Source organism: Triticum aestivum, chromosome 6B, assembly GCF_018294505.1.
Source record: "Triticum aestivum cultivar Chinese Spring chromosome 6B, IWGSC CS RefSeq v2.1, whole genome shotgun sequence".
Lineage (NCBI taxonomy): Eukaryota > Viridiplantae > Streptophyta > Magnoliopsida > Poales > Poaceae > Triticum > Triticum aestivum.
Window position 1 is genome coordinate 621,723,207 of NC_057810.1, and position 6,284 is coordinate 621,729,490.

Consider the following 6,284-nt stretch of genomic DNA (forward strand, 5'->3'; position numbering starts at 1 on the left):
GGCGGCAGAATTTGTGATGTTTGAACAATGGGTTTGTTGTATCAAAGTAGTCCTTCCAGAGAAAGAAATGCCCGCTCTCTCGGTTACGATTCAACGCCGGAAGGTGGCCCGAAATGGAGCCACGGAACAATGGCCGCTGGTTGTTGAGGTGGTGATGGACCAACACGGCAGCCAATATCTCCTCCTCGTCGTCGGACGAAGAATCGTCGGAGTCGCAAATGAAATTGTGGAAAAATAACTCGTCGGCGGAGTCCATTTTCGTACCTTGGCAAACTGTCGAACAGCTTGCGGGCGTCGAAGAAGGAGATGGCCGGCGAGGGGAGACACGGCGCCCACAGACCAGTTAGCTGCCCGGCCGGCATCCGACGAGTGTGACGGTGTCTGACGAGCATGCCGATCGTATGTGGTGGGGGCGGCGAGGCATCTTCTTGGTCACGGGCAGTTGTGCGGTGGGGGAAGAGGCGGCGGGAACTAGTTTGCTCCCTGGCAGCGGCGGGCGATTGGGGACAAGGGCGGCGTTGCTGGGCGGATGTGGAGGCGACGACAGCTGGAAGTGTCGCCGCAAAAATGGGCGGCGACGTCGGTGACGGAGGAGGCAGGGGACGAGGGTTGCTTGTTAGCCGGGGGAGGGAGGCCAATGCGCCACAGACCAGCGGGCCCGGGGACAGGAGTAGGCGACTGTGCGTGCGTCCGCTGCATGTCCGCACCGACGCAAATCAGGCTAAAAAATGGGCTGGGAATGGGTCGCCCGCGGACAAAAAACGGACGCGCGTCCGTTAGGGTCGGCGCGTTGGGCCGCCTTTTCTGTCCGCGTCGACCCAAACGGACGACCGCGGACGAAATGGGTCGCCCCATTGGAGTTGCTCGAACAACTTGGTATGTAACTTAATTGCACTTACTAGCTTTGTCCTTGTAGTTTTGTACCACCCAAACGATGCCCTTTCATCATCTAACCACTTGGAAAAATGTTAGTACTTCAAGATTAATGGTAGCCCCTCCGAAACCTCAAACAATTCCAATGCCCTTCTACTTCTCTACACTAAGGTACATGCTGGCTCAACCATTGGCAAGGCTTGCAATATAATGAAAAAGTTTGATTTCCTCTACAAATGTGTATTGACATCACCTGTTCCCAAGAGTGGAGATAGAGCCATGATGAGGAACTACACTATTGACCTTATGGTGAGGATACAATACCCAGATGAGAATATATATGCGATGGGCTTTGTGTACAACGAGATCCATCTTGCTTCCATTGAACAAGGCCAGAGTTTTTCCTATGCTGCATTCATTCAACTCCTCATTGATACTGAAGTGTAAAATCCTCTCTACAAGGACATCCGCCATGGAAAATGGACTCATAGGCTTGATGATCTTGATAAGGAGAAGGTTCCTAACAGGGCATATAGGAGGAAAGAGCTTCTTTGGTCAAGCAAGCTCATGGCTGATCTCCTATCTATTCGGCTTTGTATTGTACTTTTTCCCCGAAACCTAAGGGCATCCTGGCGGTGACTTAGGGTTTAATGTGGAAACCGATTGGCGGCCGCTGATCCCATCGGCGGGCTGCCACCAGAACGGCATGGCGAGCGATGGCGACGTCCTCTCCGCCTGCTGGCGCATGGGAACTCGGGCTCCAGCAACCCTAGATCAACTAGGTCACAGCTTGATGAAGCCTTGGGGAAGCTGGACATTTCTGAGGAAGAAGCAACACCGCTCGTGATCGATGATCAAGTCGACGATGTTCCAGTGAAGTGGCTGCTGGCTGGAAAGATTCTGCACCGCAACCAGTACCATATCCAGACCATAGGTAATGTTCTTCGGCCGGCTTGGGGAAATCCGAGGGGACTACAGTTCCGCTCGATGGGGATGAACATATTTGTTGCAGAGTTTGAAACCTAGAGAGATCATGATAGGGTTTGGGTCGGATCACCGTGGCACCTGAATAAACACATGGTGATTTTTGCCGAGTTCGAGGACTGCATGCGGCCTGATGAAGTCAAGTTTGACAAGATCCAGGTGTGGTCTAGGGTTTTTAACCTGCCTTATAATCTGAGAGATGATGCATGGTCCCTTCCGATCGCCCAGATGATTGATAAGGGAGCCGAAAGTGCTAATTTGATCATAACAGAGGGTATCTTTGCACAAGAGTGACTATTGAGGTCGACAAGCCCCTCCGTAGATGGATCCTCATCGATTCAGCAAGGAGGAAGAAGGTGGACTCGTATGATATTCAGTACGAACAAATACCTTACTTCTGTTTCTCCTGTGGACGCCTTGGACACTCAGATCTGTTTTGTCAGAACCCAGGGACTAGAGATGAGAAAGGTGAACCTCCCTTTGGTCCGACGTTGAGAGCACCTGAGGAATATAAGAAGCAACCAGCTAGTGAGAATTCGTCCAGGGGACAAAGATCGGACCCTAGCAAGCAGGACACGAGAAAGTCGAGCACCAAGACCAAACCTGATGGTGAGGATGAGGTAGTCTCGCTTGTGAAAAACAAGGAGATGACACGCAACAAGAGGAAGGATGCTCCGAATGCGGCTTGTAAACCAAAGCAGCCAAAGCAACTACTGCTTATGGCTAGTACGAGAGCTCATGCTCATGAGGAATCAGCCACACACACAGATGGCCAGGAGGATGGGAACGAGTTTGTTAAAGAACCAAAGAAGAAGAAGCCTACACTAGAAAATTCGGTAGAGACCGGTGATCGGTCCTGCCCGGCCAAATGAGTTGTATCAGTTGGAACTGCCGGTGGCTTGGGAACCCCGAGGCAGTTCGAGAGCTTCTCAGCATTGTGAAGTTGGAAGGTCCCACTCTCCTATTCGTCATGGAAACAAAAATCAAAGGGAAGAGAGCTGAAGCTTTGCAAAATCAGTTAGGTTTTGGTGGATGTTTTGCTGTTGATAGCATTGGCCTAAGTGGTGGCTTAGGTTTGTTTTGGTCTAAAGATGTACTTGTCGATTTGAAGAATTTTAGTTCTACTCACATAGATGTGAGGGTGAAATACAAGGACCAAGACTCTTTTGAGTGGCGGTTTACTAGTTTTTACGGAGCGCCCAGAGTTGAGGATTGACATCAAAGCTGGCGTTTTTTGCATACTTTGCACTCCTTGCCTCATTCAGCTTGGATTTGTGTGGGTGATTTAAATGAGACTCTCTATGCATGTGAACACTTCAGCCGGTCGACACGTCCGGAGAGCCAGATGAGAGCCTTCAGAGAAGTTACCGATGAGGTGGCCTTCCAAGACTTGGGATGGTATGGTACAACCTACACCTGGGATAATCGTCAGTCAGGTACAACAAATGTTAAGGCAAGGCTGGATAGAGCTTTTGCCAATGAGGAATTTCGGCAACATTTTCAGCATATAAGAATTAGACACCTTCCTCCAGTAGAGTCTGATCATTGCTATGTTGTAGCGGAAATAAAAGGGAATCTACCCAACGTTTCAAGAGTTAAGAAATAGTTCAGATACGTGAATGTGTGGGCATCGCATGTAGACTATGGCCAACTCGTTACAAAAACTTGGCTGCAAGCTAACCGTGGTCCAGGTCTACAAGGTATTGCTGACTCTCTTGAGCAACTACAGAGAACACTAGAGCCGGGGGGTTCTAGGGAATTTGGTTGTCTCACTTGCAAGGTTAGACAACTCCATAAGAGGTTAGACAGCTTAGATGCCGCTCGGTTGGCTGGGGACCGACGGAGGAAGAACGAGCTATTGTTTGTCAATTACGTGAAGCTCTCCACCAGGAGGAGATATGGTTGCGGCAACGCTCATGAGTACCTTGGCTAAGCGAGGGAGACCGTAACAAATATTACTTCCAAGCACAAGCAGCACAAAGGAAATGAATGAACATAATCCAAGGGCTGCGTCGGCTAGATGGTTCTGTTTGTGCTAGTGAAGCTGAGGATAAAAGTGAGGTTCAACAGTTCTTTCAAAACCTATATGAATCTCATGGTTTTTCAGATGCAATGGAATTACTCAATTATGTGCCAGCCAAGGTATCTATGGAGATGAATGATGATCTGACGAAGCCATATACTGCGGCAGAAGTGCGCTTTGCGCTCTTTCAAATGGCCCCTTCAAAGGCGCGAGGAGTGGATGGTTTTACTACCAGTTTCTATCAGCGGCATTGGAGCCTTATTGGTTATGATATTACCCGGGCAGTGCTGGAATTTTTGAATGGGGATGAGTTACCATCAGGCCTGAATGACATGTCCATCACGTTGATCCCGAAGGTACGGCACCCCCAATCAATTTCTCAATATAGACCTATATCTCTCTATTCGGTTTTGTATAAAATTGCTACCAAATGCATTACCAATCGGATGAGATTAATGATGGGTTTGATTATCAGTGAAGAGTAAAGTGCCTTTGTTCCCGGTCGCCTAATTACTGACAATATTTTAGTGACATATGAAAGTGTGCACACAATGAAAAGGTGCAAAAAAGGAAAAATTATGCGTGTGCTGTCAAGCTTGACATGATGAAAGCCTACGATAGAGTTGAATGGCATTTTCTAGAGGCCATTCTAATTCGACTAGGTTTTAACATGGTCTTTGTTCGACTGATCATGAAGTGTGCATCTTCAGTACGTTTCTCTGTTCGTGTTAATGGAGAATTGCTACCCTAATTCACTCCCTCTCGTGGATTCAGACAGGGTGATCCGGTTTCGCCATATTTGTTTATGATATGTGCTGAGGGTTCCTGCTGTCTACTCAAGTACCATAATGGGGGACATATAGACAGAGGAATTAGAGTCAGCTACAGATCACCTTGGGTCACACACCTTTTATTTGCAGATGATAGTCTTATATTCATCAGTGCGACCTCCCAAAGTGCTGTAAGGCTGAATGAGATTCTTCGTATTTACGGAGAAGCGTCGGGGCAATATGTAAACCATGATAAGAGTTCAATATATTTCAGTTCAAACACACCAGCTTAGTTGAGACATCAGTTGAAAGCTATTCTGAATATTGCAGTGGAGGCTTTTAGCGAGCGCTACTTGGGCCTACCTACAGCTGTTGGACGTATTACAAGTGGAACTTTTGATCACATCGGCGAGAGGGCTCATGGTAAAATGCAGGGATGGTTTGAGAAGCTCCTAGCATGTGCAGGGCGTGAAACACTACTTAAGTCAGTAGTACAGACAATTCCCACGTACTTGATGAGTACCTTTTTGCTCACCAAGAAAGTTTGTAAGAGCCTGACTTCTCCCATGGCGAAATTCTTCTGGAGTAGTTCTCTTGACAAGAATGCTATGCATTGGATATCATGGAAAAACCTTGCTACACCAAAGTGCAAAGGAGGTATGGGTTTTCGAGAATCTCATCAGTTTAATCTTGCACTATTAGGGAAACATGGATGGAGGTTCTTAACGAACCCAGATTCTCTATGTGCGAGAGTATTAAAAGACGTTACTTCCCTGATACGGCATGCATGCAACTATTCCCAAATCTGCTTCTGCAACTTGGAGAGCTATTATAGCAAGCAGGGAAGCTTTGACTGCTGGTCTAATAAAAAGAGTTGGTGATGGGACATCCATCGATGCCTGGACGGATAAATGGATTCCTGGAACTATTTCTATGTCTCCTATGTTGAAACCGTTGAACACCAATGCCAGTTTGTTTCGGACTTGATTGATGTGGACAATTGGTCATGGCGGCATGATCTTGTGTGATCAACATTCATCACACCTGACGCCAAGGCGATCCTCAATATACCCATTAGGCGTGGTGGTGGAGATGATTCATATTCTTGGTCCTTTGGGAGATCAGGCAACTACACTGTTAAATCGGCGTACCATGCTCTAGTGACTCAGAACGAGCATCAAGATCTAGGAGAAGGGACGGCTACCGACACCTCAGGAGATGAAAAACAGCTGTGGAATGCTTTGTGGACACTCAAAGTTATCCCAAAGGTCCCTGTATTCTGGTGGAGAGTATTAACGAAGATCCTTCCAGATGAGTGCACCCTCAAACACCGGCATATTGTAGTTGTGGACCGATGCAATCTTTGCCTAACAAAGAAGGAAGACCTCATGCATGCTCTCATTCTGTGCTCCCATGCACAACGATTCTGGAATGAAGCTTGGGGTTGGTTCGACATCAGAATGCCACGGCTACACCCGGACTCTTGGGTTGGGGATATTCTATGTGATACACGTTTTGTAGAGGAAGACCGCGCTAAAATAATCACCATCATGTGGACAATGGACGAGGATCCCCTTCCGTGGCCTAGCCTACCTTTGAGTCACCGACACATGGGTCCCACAGAGCATGAGGCT